This window comes from Oncorhynchus gorbuscha, linkage group LG21 (genome assembly GCF_021184085.1).
Source record: "Oncorhynchus gorbuscha isolate QuinsamMale2020 ecotype Even-year linkage group LG21, OgorEven_v1.0, whole genome shotgun sequence".
In the NCBI taxonomy this organism is placed as follows: Eukaryota; Metazoa; Chordata; class Actinopteri; order Salmoniformes; family Salmonidae; genus Oncorhynchus; species Oncorhynchus gorbuscha.
Window position 1 is genome coordinate 791,099 of NC_060193.1, and position 14,718 is coordinate 805,816.

At 41.9% G+C, this 14,718-nt stretch overlaps 1 pseudogene; it reads left to right on the forward strand.

Moving 5' to 3' along the window:
- Positions 1–14,718, forward strand: part of LOC124008820 — a 165,040-nt pseudogene that overhangs the window by 143,464 nt on the left and 6,858 nt on the right.

The window sequence follows — 14,718 nt, forward strand, 5'->3', positions numbered from 1 at the left end:
TATACAGGGGGTACCGGTACAGAGTCAATGTGGAGACTATATACAGGGGGTACCGGTACAGAGTCAATGTGGAGGCTATATACAGGGGGTACCGGTACAGAGTCAATGTGGAGGCTATATACAGGGGTACTGGTACAGAGTCAATGTGGAGGCTATATACAGGGGGTACCGGTACAGAGTCAATGTGGAGGCTATATACAGGGGGTACTGGTACAGAGTCAATGTGGAGGCTATATACAGGGGGTACTGGTACAGAGTCAATGTGGAGGCTATATACAGGGGGTACCGGTACAGAGTCAATGTGGAGGCTATATACAGGGGGTACCGGTACAGAGTCAATGTGGAGGCTATATACAGGGGGTACCGGTACAGAGTCAATGTGGAGGCTATATACAGGGGTACTGGTACAGAGTCAATGTGGAGGCTATATACAGGGGTACTGGTACAGAGTCAATGTGGAGGCTATATACAGGGGGTACCGGTACAGAGTCAATGTGGAGGCTATATACAGGGGGTACCGGTACAGAGTCAATGTGGAGGCTATAATATACAGGGGTACCGGTACAGAGTCAATGTGGAGGCTATATACAGGGGGTACCGGTACAGAGTCAATGTGGAGGCTATATACAGGGGTACTGGTACAGAGTCAATGTGGAGGCTATATACAGGGGGCTACCGGTACAGAGTCAATGTGGAGGCTATATACAGGGGGTACCGTTACAGAGTCAATGTGGAGACTATATACAGGGGTACCGGTACAGAGTCAATGTGGAGGCTATATACAGGGGTACCGGTACAGAGTCAATGTGGAGGCTATATACAGGGGGTACCGGTACAGAGTCAATGTGGAGGCTATATACAGGGGTACCGGTACAGAGTCAATGTGGAGGCTATATACAGGGGGTACTGGTACAGTGTCAATGTGGAGGCTATATACAGGTATACTGGTACAGAGTCAATGTGGAGGCTATATACAGGGGGTACCGGTACAGAGTCAATGTGGAGACTATATACAGGGGGTACCGGTACAGAGTCAATGTGGAGGCTATATACAGGGGGTACCGGTACAGAGTCAATGTGGAGGCTATATACAGGGGGTACCGGTACAGAGTCAATGTGGAGGCTATATACAGGGGTACTGGTACAGAGTCAATGTGGAGGCTATATACAGGGGGTACCGGTACAGAGTCAATGTGGAGGCTATATACAGGGGTACCGGTACAGAGTCAATGTGGAGGCTATAAACAGGGGTACCGGTACAGAGTCAATGTGGAGGCTATATACAGGGGTACCGGTACAGAGTCAATGTGGAGGCTATATACAGGGGTACTGGTACAGAGTCAATGTGGAGGCTATATACAGGGGGTACCGGTACAGAGTCAATGTGGAGGCTATATACAGGGGGTACCGGTACAGAGTCAATGTGGAGGCTATATACAGGGTATTATGGTACAGAGTCAATGTGGAGGCTATATACAGGGTATTACGGTACAGAGTCAATGTGGAGGCTATATACAGGGAGTACCGGTACAGAGTCAATGTGGAGGCTATAAACAGGGGGTACCAGTACAGAGTCAATGTGGAGGCTATATACAGGGGGTACTGGTACAGAGTCAGTGTGGAGGCTATAAACAGGGGGTACCAGTACAGAGTCAATGTGGAGGCTATATACAGGGGGTACTGGTACAGAGTCAATGTGGAGGCTATATACAGGGTGTTACGGTACAGAGTCAATGTGGAGGCTATATACAGGGTATTACGGTACAGAGTCAATGTGGAGGCTATATACAGGGTGTTACGGTACAGAGTCAATGTGGAGGCTATATACAGGGGGTACCGGTACAGAGTCAATGTGGAGGCTATATACAGGGGGTACCGGTACAGAGTCAATGTGGAGGCTATATACAGGGTGTTACGGTACAGAGTCAATGTGGAGGCTATATACAGGGGTACCGGTACAGAGTCAATGTGGAGGCTATATACAGGGTCAATGTGGAGACTATATATACAGGGTGTTACGGTACAGAGTACGGTACAGAGTCAATGTGGAGGCTATATACAGGGTGTTACGGTACAGAGTCAATGTGGAGGCTATATACAGGGGGTACCGGTACAGAGTCAATGTGGAGGCTATATACAGGGTGTTACGGTACAGAGTCAATGTGGAGGCTATATACAGGGGTACCGGTACAGAGTCAATGTGGAGGCTATATACAGGGTGTTACGGTACAGAGTCAGTGTGGAGGCTATATACAGGGGTACTGGTACAGAGTCAATGTGGAGGCTATAAACAGGGGTACTGGTACAGAGTCAATGTGGAGACTATATACAGGGGTACCGGTACAGAGTCAATGTGGAGACTATATACAGGGGTACCGGTACAGAGTCAATGTGGAGGCTATATACAGGGGTACCGGTACAGAGTCAATGTGGAGGCTATATACAGGGGTACCGGTACAGAGTCAATGTGGAGGCTATATACAGGGGGTACTGGTACAGAGTCAATGTGGAGGCTATATATACAGGGGTACCGGTACAGAGTCAATGTGGAGGCTATATACAGGGGTACTGGTACAGAGTCAATGTGGAGGCTATATACAGGGGTACCGGTACAGAGTCAATGTGGAGGCTATATACAGGGGTACTGGTACAGAGTCAATGTGGAGGCTATATACAGGGTATTACGGTACAGAGTCAATGTGGAGGCTATATACAGGGGGTACTGGTACAGAGTCAATGTGGAGGCTATAAACAGGGGGTACTGGTACAGAGTCAATGTGGAGGCTATATACAGGGGGTACTGGTACAGAGTCAATGTGGAGGCTATATACAGGGGGTACCGGTACAGAGTCAATATGGAGGCTATATACAGGGGGTACTGGTACAGAGTCAATGTGGAGGCTATATACAGGTTATTACGGTACAGAGTCAATGTGGAGGCTATATACAGGGGGTACTGGTAACTAACTATTGTCACAGGCCGGCTCATAGCTTGTGGCAAAAATGAGGAGACACAAACAGGTATCGGCCAATCAAAAAGGTTCTTTATTATAAACCAAAAACAATTCACTTTAAACAAAGAAAAGGGAATGAGGTGTGAAAGTATCATAATGTAAAGTGCAGGGGTCCGTGAATGACTGAGTGAAAACTATGCAACACTACAAAGGAACAAACAAAACAGGTGTATACCTGGAGGAGCAGAGAGAGAGAGGAGTGATTAATGAAGCCGTTTAAATACCCAGGTGACTCCAATCACTAAGGACCCTCCTCTGCCTGCAGGAGGAACCGCCCCTGCACTGCAGAGGAGGGGCCGTGACACTATGGATAGATAATAAACAGAGAGTAGCAGCGGTGTAAAGGGGGGGTGTTAATGTAAATAGTCTGGGTGGCCAATTGATTAGCTGTTCAGGAGACTTATGGCTTGGGGGTAGAAGCTGTTAAGAAGCCTCTTGGACCTAGACTTGGCGTTCCAGTACTGCTTGCCGTGTGGTAGTAGAGTGAACAGTCTATGACTAGGGTAGCTGGAGTCTTTGACAATTGGTTGGTCCTTCCTCTGACACCGCCTGGTATAGAGGTCCTGGATGGCAGGCAGCTTAGCCCCTTTGATGTACTGGGCCGTACGCACTACTCTGTAGAACCTTTTGAGGATCTGAGGACCCATGCCAAATCTTTTCAGTCTCCAGAGGGAGAATAGGCTTTGTCGTGCCCTCCTCACGACTGTCTTGGTGTGTTTGGACCATGATAGTTTATTGGCGATGTGGACACCAGGGATCTTGAAGCTGAGCAGTGTTGTAATGTATCAGGGTCTAGCTCTACATATTCAACCTCATCTCTCCCTGTCTCTCCAGCGTACATGGACCCAGACGTGGGCCCTAACTACCTAGATTACCCACAATCCTCTCTGCCGCCGCCCTCGCCACGACGCTACTCACCCATACCGCACGGCATGATGGGAGAAGACGACATCCCCAGGTCAGAACACACAGCCACACACAACAATGTCAATGTAACTCAAATCATATCAGGGCCGTCAAACCAGATATCCGATCATTACCTCAGGTTGGGATGTATGGAGAAATGTCTGTTTAATGTCTGGTTCTATCTGTATGGAGACATATTGGGCTGAGTGACCAGGCTGAGTGTTACAGTAGATCTGTAGTAGAGAGACCAGGCTGAGTGTTACAGTAGATCTGTAGTAGAGAGACCAGGCTGAGTGTTACAGTAGATCTGTAGTAGAGAGACCAGGCTGTGTGTTACAGTAGATCTGTAGTAGAGAGACCAGGCTGAGTGTTACAGTAGATCTTACAGTAGATCTGTAGAGAGACCAGGCTGAGTGTTACAGTAGATCTGTAGTAGAGAGACCAGGCTGAGTGTTACAGTAGATCTGTAGTAGAGAGACCAGGCTGAGTGTTACAGTAGATCTGTAGTAGAGAGACCAGGCTGAGTGTTACAGTAGATCTGTAGTAGAGAGACCAGGCTGAGTGTTACAGTAGATCTGTAGTAGAGAGACCAGGCTGAGTGTTACAGTAGATCTGTAGTAGAGACCAGGCTGCTGAGTGTTACAGTAGATCTAGTAGCTGGCTGAGTGTTACAGTAGATCTGTAGTAGAGAGACCAGGCTGAGTGTTACAGTAGATCTGTAGTAGAGAGACCAGGCTGCTGAGTGTTACAGTAGATCCAGGCTGAGTGTTACAGTAGATAGGCTACAGTAGATCTGTAGTAGAGACCAGGCTGCTGAGTGTTACAGTAGATCTATAGTAGAGAGACCAGGCTGAGTGTTACAGTAGATCTGTAGTAGAGAGACCAGGCTGAGTGTTACAGTAGATCTGTAGTAGAGAGACCAGGCTGAGTGTTACAGTAGATATGTAGTAGAGAGACCAGGCTGAGTGTTACAGTAGATATGTAGTAGAGAGACCAGGCTGAGTGTTACAGTAGATCTGTAGTAGAGAGACCAGGCTCAGTGTTACAGTAGATCTGTAGTAGAGAGACCAGGCTGAGTGTTACAGTAGATTATATCTGTAGTAGAGAGACCAGGCTGAGTGTTACAGTAGATCTGTAGTAGAGAGACCAGGCTGAGCGTTACAGTAGATCTGTAGTAGAGAGACCAGGCTGAGTGTTACAGTAGATATGTAGTAGAGAGACCAGGCTGAGTGTTACAGTAGATCTATAGTAGAGAGACCAGGCTGAGTGTTACAGTAGATCTGTAGTAGAGAGACCAGGCTGAGTGTTACAGTAGATCTATAGTAGAGAGACCAGGCTGAGTGTTACAGTAGATCTATAGTAGAGAGACCAGGCTGAGTGTTACAGTAGATATGTAGTAGAGAGACCAGGCTGAGTGTTACAGTATATCTGTAGTAGAGAGACCAGGCTGCTGAGTGTTACAGTAGATCTATAGTAGAGAGACCAGGCTGAGTGTTACAGTAGATCTGTAGTAGAGAGACCAGGCTGAGTGTTACAGTAGATCTGTAGTAGAGAGACCAGGCTGAGTGTTACAGTAGATCTGTAGTAGAGAGACCAGGCTGCTGAGTGTTACAGTAGATCTATAGTAGAGAGATCTGTAGTAGAGAGACAGGCTGAGTGTTACAGTAGATCTGTAGTAGAGAGACCAGGCTGAGTGTTACAGTAGATCTGTAGTAGAGAGACCAGGCTGCTGAGTGTTACAGTAGATCTGTAGTAGAGAGACCAGGCTGAGTGTTACAGTAGATCTGTAGTAGAGAGACCAGGCTGAGTGTTACAGTAGATTATATCTGTAGTAGAGAGACCAGGCTGAGTGTTACAGTAGATCTGTAGTAGAGAGACCAGGCTGCTGAGTGTTACAGTAGATCTATAGTAGAGAGACCAGGCTGAGTGTTACAGTAGATCTGTAGTAGAGAGACCAGGCTGAGTGTTACAGTAGATCTGTAGTAGAGAGACCAGGCTGAGTGTTACAGTAGATCTGTAGTAGAGAGACCAGGCTGCTGAGTGTTACAGTAGATCTGTAGTAGAGAGACCAGGCTGAGTGTTACAGTAGATCTGTAGTAGAGAGACCAGGCTGAGTGTTACAGTAGATATGTAGTAGAGAGACCAGGCTGAGTGTTACAGTAGATCTGTAGTAGAGAGACCAGGCTGAGTGTTACAGTAGATCTGTAGTAGAGAGACCAGGCTGAGTGTTACAGTAGATCTGTAGTAGATCTGTAGTAGAGAGACCAGGCTGAGTGTTACAGTAGATCTGTAGTAGAGAGACCAGGCTGAGTGTTACAGTAGATCTGTAGTAGAGAGACCAGGCTGAGTGTTACTGTAGATCTGTAGTAGAGAGACCAGGCTGAGCGTTACAGTAGATCTGTAGTAGAGAGACCAGGCTGCTGAGTGTTACAGTAGATCTGTAGTAGAGTGACCAGGCTGAGTGTTACAGTAGATCTGTAGTAGAGAGACCAGGCTGAGTGTTATAGTAGATCTGTAGTAGAGAGACCAGGCTGAGTGTTACAGTAGATCTGTAGTAGAGAGACCAGGCTGAGTGTTACAGTAGATCTGTAGTAGAGAGACCAGGCTGAGTGTTACAGTAGATCTGTAGTAGAGAGACCAGGCTGCTGAGTGTTACAGTAGATCTATAGTAGAGAGACCAGGCTGAGTGTTACAGTAGATCTGTAGTAGAGAGACCAGGCTGAGTGTTACAGTAGATCTGTAGTAGAGAGACCAGGCTGAGTGTTACAGTAGATCTGTAGTAGAGAGACCAGGCTGAGTGTTGTAGTAGAGAGACAGTAGATCTGTAGATCTGTAGAGAGACCAGGCTGAGTGTTACAGTAGATCTGTAGTAGAGAGACCAGGCTGAGTGTTACAGTAGATCTGTAGTAGAGAGACCAGGCTGAGTGTTACAGTAGATCTGTAGTAGAGAGACCAGGCTGCTGAGTGTTACAGTAGATCTGTAGTAGAGAGACCAGGCTGAGTGTTACAGAGTGTTACAGTAGATCTGTAGATCTGTAGAGAGACCAGGCTGAGTGTTACAGTAGATCTGTAGTAGAGAGACCAGGCTGCTGAGTGTTCCAGTAGATATGTAGTAGAGAGACCAGGCTGAGTGTTACAGTAGATCTGTAGTAGAGAGACCAGGCTGCTGAGTGTTACAGTAGATCTGTAGTAGAGAGACCAGGCTGAGTGTTACAGTAGATCTGTAGTAGAGAGACCAGGCTGCTGAGTGTTACAGTAGATCTGTAGTAGAGAGACCAGGCTGAGTGTTACAGTAGATCTGTAGTAGAGAGACCAGGCTGCTGAGTGTTACAGTAGATCTGTAGTAGAGAGACCAGGCTGAGTGTTACAGTAGATCTGTAGTAGAGAGACCAGGCTGCTGAGTGTTACAGTAGATCTGTAGTAGAGAGACCAGGCTGAGTGTTACAGTAGATCTGTAGTAGAGAGACCAGGCTGAGTGTTACAGTAGATCTGTAGTAGAGAGACCAGGCTGAGTGTTACAGTAGATCTGTAGTAGAGAGACCAGGCTGAGTGTTACAGTAGATCTGTAGTAGAGAGACCAGGCTGAGTGTTACAGTAGATCTGTAGTAGAGAGACCAGGTTGAGTGTTACCAGTAGATCTGTAGTAGAGAGACCAGGCTGCTGAGTGTTACAGTAGATCTGTAGTAGAGAGACCAGGCTGCTGAGTGTTACAGTAGATCTGTAGTAGAGAGACCAGGCTGCTGAGTGTTACAGTAGATCTGTAGTAGAGAGACCAGGCTGAGTGTTACAGTAGATCTGTAGTAGAGAGACCAGGCTGCTGAGTGTTCCAGTAGATATGTAGTAGAGAGACCAGGCTGCTGAGTGTTACAGTAGATCTGTAGTAGAGAGACCAGGCTGCTGAGTGTTACAGTAGATCTGTAGTAGAGAGACCAGGCTGAGTGTTACAGTAGATCTGTAGTAGAGAGACCAGGCTGAGTGTTACAGTAGATCTGTAGTAGAGAGACCAGGCTGAGCGTTACAGTAGATCTGTAGTAGAGAGACCAGGCTGCTGAGTGTTACAGTAGATCTGTAGTAGAGAGACCAGGCTGCTGAGTGTTACAGTAGATCTGTAGTAGAGAGACCAGGCTGCTGAGTGTTCTGTAGATGTTAGAGAGACAGGCTAGATCTGATAGTAGAGAGACCAGGCTGAGTGTTCTAGATATGTAGTACAGTAGATCTGTAGTAGAGAGACCAGGCTGCTGAGTGTTCCAGTAGATATGTAGTAGAGAGACCAGGCTGCTGAGTGTTCCAGTAGATATGTAGTAGAGAGACCAGGCTGAGTGTTACCAGTAGAGATCTGTAGTAGAGAGACCAGGCTGCTGAGTGTTCCAGTAGATATGTAGTAGAGAGACCAGGTTGCTGAGTGTTCCAGTAGATATGTAGTAGAGAGACCAGGCTGCTGAGTGTTCCAGTAGATATGTAGTAGAGAGACCAGGCTGCTGAGTGTTCCAGTAGATATGTAGTAGAGAGACCAGGCTGCTGAGTGTTCCAGTAGATATGTAGTAGAGACCAGGCTGCTGAGTGTTCCAGTAGATATGTAGTAGAGACCAGGTTGCTGAGTGTTCCAGTAGATATGTAGTAGAGAGACCAGGTTGCTGAGTGTTCCAGTAGATATGTAGTAGAGACCAGGTTGCTGGCTGTTCCAGTAGAGTGTTCCAGTAGATATGTAGTAGAGAGACCAGGCTGCTGAGTGTTCCAGTAGATATGTAGTAGAGAGACCAGGCTGCTGAGTGGTCCAGTAGATATGTAGTAGAGAGACCAGGCTGAGTGTTACAGTAGATATGTAGTAGAGAGACCAGGCTGAGTGTTACAGTAGATATGTAGTAGAGAGACCAGGCTGAGTGTTACAGTAGATATGTAGTAGAGAGACCAGGCTGAGTGTTACAGTAGATATGTAGTAGAGAGACCAGGCTGCTGAGTGTTCCAGTAGATATGTAGTAGAGAGACCAGGTTGCTGAGTGTTCCAGTAGATATGTAGTAGAGAGACCAGGCTGCTGAGTGTTCCAGTAGATATGTAGTAGAGAGACCAGGCTGCTGAGTGTTCCAGTAGATATGTAGTAGAGAGACCAGGCTGCTGAGTGTTCCAGTAGATATGTAGTAGAGAGACCAGGCTGCTGAGTGGTCCAGTAGATGTTCCAGTGATAGTAGAGAGACCAGGCTGCTGAGTGTTCCAGTAGATATGTAGTAGAGAGACCAGGCTGCTGTTAGTAGTTGTAGTAGAGAGACCAGTGAGATAGATGTAGTAGAGAGACCAGGCTGCTGAGTGTTCCAGTAGATATGTAGTAGAGAGGGTTAGGGTGATACGGTGTATTATAATGTCTGTATTATAATGTCTGTGTGTGGCCTCCCAGTAGAGAGGCCAGGCGGGTGTGTATCCACAGAGGGTCGACTGGTCTGGGGTTTAACATTGTTGGGGGAGAAGACGGAGAGGGAATCTTTATCTCCTTCATCCTGGCTGGAGGACCGGCTGATCTCTCAGGAGAGCTACGCAAGGGAGACCAAATCATCAGCGTGAGTAGTGTTATGTTATGTTATGTAGTGTTATGTAGTGTTACATAGTGTAATGTAATGTCATGTAGTGTTATGTAGTGTTGCATAGTGTTATGTAATGTTATGTAGTGTTACATAGTGTTATGTAATGTTATGTAGTGTTACATAGTGTTATGTAATGTCATGTAGTGTTACAAAGTGTTATGTAATGTTATGTAGTGTTACAAAGTGTTATGTAATGTTATGTAGTGTTACAAAGTGTTATGTAATGTTATGTAATGTTATGTAGTGTTACAAAGTGTTATGTAATGTTATGTAGTGTTACAAAGTGTTATGTAATGTTATGTAGTGTTATGTAGTGTTATGTAGTGTTGCATAGTGTTATGTAATGTTATGTAGTGTTAAAAAGTGTTATGTTACGTTATGTAGTCTTATGTAGTGTTGTATAGTGTTATGTAATGTCATGTAGTGTTACATAGTGTTATGTAATGTTATGTAGTGTTACAAAGTGTTATGTAATGTCATATGTAGTGTTATGTAGTGTTGCATAGTGTTATGTAATGTCATGTAGTGTTACATAGTGTTATGTAATGTCATGTAGTGTTACATAGTGTTATGTAATGTCATGTAGTGTTGCATAGTGTTATGTAATGTCATGTAGTGTTACATAGTGTTATGTAATGTCATGTAGTGTTACATAGTGTTATGTAATGTCATGTAGTGTTACATAGTGTTATGTAATGTCATGTAGTGTTACATAGTGTTATGTAATGTTATGTAGTGTTACATAGTGTTATGTAATGTTATGTAGTGTTACATAGTGTTATGTAATGTTATGTAGTGTTACATAGTGTTATGTAATGTCATGTAGTGTTACACAGTGTTATGTAATGTTATGTAGTATTACAAAGTGTTATGTAATGTTATGTAGTGTTACATAGTGTTATGTAATGTCATGTAGTGTTACATAGCGTTATGTAATGTTATGTAGTGTTATAAAGTTTTATGTAATGTCATGTAGTATTACATAGTGTTATGTAATGTTATGTAGTGTTATAAAGTGTTATGTAATGTCATGTAGTGCTACATAGTGTTATGTAATGTCATCTAGTGTTATGTAGTGTTGCATAGTGTTACATAGTGTTATGTAATGGTATGTAATGTTATGTACTGTTATGTAGTGTTGCATCGTGTTACATAGTGTTATGTAATGTTATGTAATGTTTTGTAGTGTTACGTAATGTTATGTAGTGTTACATAGTATTATGTAATGTTATGTAGTCTTATTTAGTGTTATGTAATGTTATATAGTGTTACGTAGTGTTATGTAATGTCATGTAGTGTTGTGTAGTGTTACATAGTGTTATGTAATGTCATGTAATGTTATGTAGTGTTATGTAATGTCATGTAATGTTATGTAGTGTTACATAGTGTTATGTAATGTCATGTAGTGTTACAAAGTGTTATGTAATGTCATGTAGTGTTATGTAGTGTTATGTAATGTTATGTAGTGTTACATAGTGTTATGTAATGTCATGTAGTATTACATAGTGTTATGTAATGTCATGTAGTGTTATGTAGTGTTACATAGTGTTACATAGTGTTATGTAATGTCATGTAGTGTTACATAGTGTTATGTAATGTCATATAGTGTTATGTAGTGTTATGTAATGTTATGTAGTGTTACATATTTTTATGTAATGTCATGTAGTGTTATGTAGTGTTACATAGTGTTATGTAATGTCATGTAGTGTTACATAGTGTTATGTAATGTCATGTAGTGTTAAATAGTGTTATGTAATGTCATGTAGTGTTACATAGTGTTAGGTAATGTTATTTAGTGTTACAAAGTGTTATGTAATGTCATGTAGTGTTACATAGTGTTATGTAATGTCATGTAGTGTTACATAGTGTTATGTAGTGTCATGTAGTGTTACATAGTGTTATGTAATGTCATGTAGTGTTACATAGTGTTAGGTAATGTTATTTAGTGTTACAAAGTGTTATGTAATGTCATGTAGTGTTACATAGTGTTATGTAATGTCATGTAGTGTTACATAGTGTTATGTAATGTCATGTAGTGTTACATAGTGTCATGTAGTGTCATGTAGTGTTACATAGTGTTATGTAATGTCATCTAGTGTTATGTAGTGTTGAATAGTGTTACATAGTGTTATGTAATGTTATGTAATGTTATGTAGTGTTATGTAGTGTTATGTAGTGTTGCATAGTGTTACATAGTGTTATGTAATGTTATGTAATGTTATGTAGTGTTATGTAGTGTTATGTAGTGTTGCATAGTGTTACATAGTGTTATGTAATGTTATGTAGTGTTATGTAGTGTTATGTAGTGTTGCATAGTGTTACATAGTGTTATGTAATGTTATGTAATGTTTTGTAGTGTTATGTAGTGTTATGTAATGTTATGTAGTCTTATTTAGTGTTATGTAATGTTATGTAATGTTATGTAGTGTTACGTAGTGTTATGTAATGTTTTGTAGTGTTACATAGTGTTATGTAATGTTATGTAACGTTTTTGTAGTGTTATGTAGTGTTATGTGATGTTATGTAGTCTTATTTAGTGTTATGTAATGTTTTGTAGTGTTACGTAGTGTTACATAGTGTTATGTAATGTTATGTAGTGTTACATAGTGTTATGTGATGTTATGTAATGTTTTGTAGTGTTACATAGTGTTATGTGATGTTATGTAGTCTTATTTAGTGTTATGTAATGTTATTTCATGTTTTGTAGTGTTATGTAGTGTTATGTAATGTTGTATAGTGTTACATAGTGTTACATAGTGTAACGTAGTGTTACCTAGTGTTATGTAGTGTTACGTAGTGTTACATAGTTATATGTAATGTTATTTCATGTTTTGTAGTGTTACATAGTGTTATGTGATGTTATGTAATGTTTTGTAATGTCATGTAGTGTTACGTAGTGTTATGTAATGTTTTTGTAGTGTTACATAGTGTTATGTAATATTAAGTAGTGTTACATAGTGTTATGTAATGTTATGTAATATTATGTAGTGTTACGTAGTGTTATGTAATGTTATGTAGTGTTACGTAGTGTTATGTAATGTTATTTAATGTTTTTGTAGTGTTATGTAGTGTTATGTGATATTATGTAGTCTTATTTAGTGTTATGTAATGTTATGTAATGTTTTGTAGTGTTAAGTAGAGTTACATAGTGTTATGTAATGTTTGGTAGTGTTATGTAGTGTTAAGTGGTGTTATGTAATGTTGTATAGTGTTACATAGTGTTATGTAGTGTTACGTAGTGTTACATAGTGTTATGTAGTGTTACATAGTGTTATATAATGTTTTGTAGTGTTACATAGTGTTATGTAATGTCATGTAGTGTTACATAGTGTTACATGGTGTTATGTAATATTATGTAGTGTTACATAGTGTTGCGTAGTGTTATGTAATATTATGTAGTGTTACATAGTGTTGCGTAGTGTTATGTAATGTTACATTGTGTTGCGTAGTGTTATGTAGTGTTACATAGTGTTACATAGTGTTGCGTAGTGTTATGTAGTGTTACATAGTGTTGCATAGTGTTATGTAATATTTACATAGTGTTGCATAGTGTTATGTAATATTATGTAGTGTTACATAGTGTTGCGTAGTGTTATGTAATGTTATGTAGTGTTACATCGTTTTATGTAGTCTTATTTAGTGTTATGTTATGTAATGCTATGCAATGCTATGTAGTGTTACATAGTGTTATGTAGTGTTACATAGTGTTATGTAGTCTTATTTAGTGTAATGTTACAGTACAGTATTGTGTTATGTAATGCTATGTAGTGTTATGTAGTGTTATGTAATGCTATGTAATGTTATGTAGTGTTATATAGTGTTATGTAATGTTATGTAGTGGTACATAGTGCTATGTAGTGTTACATAGTGTCATGTAGTGTTATGTAGTGTCACATAGTGTAATGTAGTGTCACATAGTGTTATGTAGTGCTATGTAATGCTAGGTGTTGTGTAGTGTTATGTCATAATGTAATATTATGTAATGTAATGGTTATAACTCCTCTGCAGGTGAACGGTGTGGATCTCAGACATGCGACTCATGAACAGGCTGCAGCAGCTCTGAAGAATGCTGGAAGACTGGTACTATCATCGCTCAGTACAGACCTGAGGGTAAGAATATCACAGACCACTACAGACCACTACAGACCTGAAAGGTAATAATATACAGACCACTACAGACCACTACAGACTACTACAGACCTGAAAGGTAATAATATCACAGACCACTACAGACCACTACAGACTACTACAGACCTGAAAGGTAATAATATCACAGACCACTACAGACCACTACAGACCTGTGGGTAAGAAAATCACAGACCACTACAGACCACTACAGACCTGAAGAGGTAATAATATCACAGACCACTACAGACCACTACAGACCTGAGGGTAAGAATATCACAGACCACTACAGACCTAAGACCTAATAATCACAGACCACTACAGACCTGAGGGTAATAATATTACACTACAGACCACTACAGACCTGACAGACCACTACAGACCACTACAGACCTGAGGGTAAGAATATCACAGACCACTACAGACCACTACAGACCTGAGGGTAAGAATATCACAGACCACTACAGACCTACTACAGACCTGACCACTACAGACCTGAGGGTAATAATATCACAGACCACTACAGACCTGAGGGTAATAATATCACAGACCACTACAGACCACTACAGACCTGAGGGTAATAATATCACAGACCACTACAGACCACTACAGACCTGAGGGTAAGAATATCACAGACCAGACCTGAATAATATCACAGGACCAGAGGGTAAGAATATCACAGACCACTACAGACCACTACAGACCACTGCAGACCTGAGGGTAATAATATCACAGACCAACTACAGACCTGAGGGTAATAATATCACAGACCACTACAGACCTGAGGGTAATAATATCACAGACCACTACAGACCACACAGACCACTACAGACCTGAGGGTAATAATAAGACCTAGGGTAATAATATCACAGACCACTACAGACCACTACAGACCACTACAGACCTGAGGGTAATAATATACAGACCTGAGACCACCACTACAGACCACTACAGACCTGAGGGTAATAATATCACTACAGACCACTACAGACCTGAGGGTAATAATATCACAGACCACTACAGACCTGAGGGTAATAATATCACAGACCACTACAGACCACTACAGACCACTACAGACCTGAGGGTAAGAATATCACAG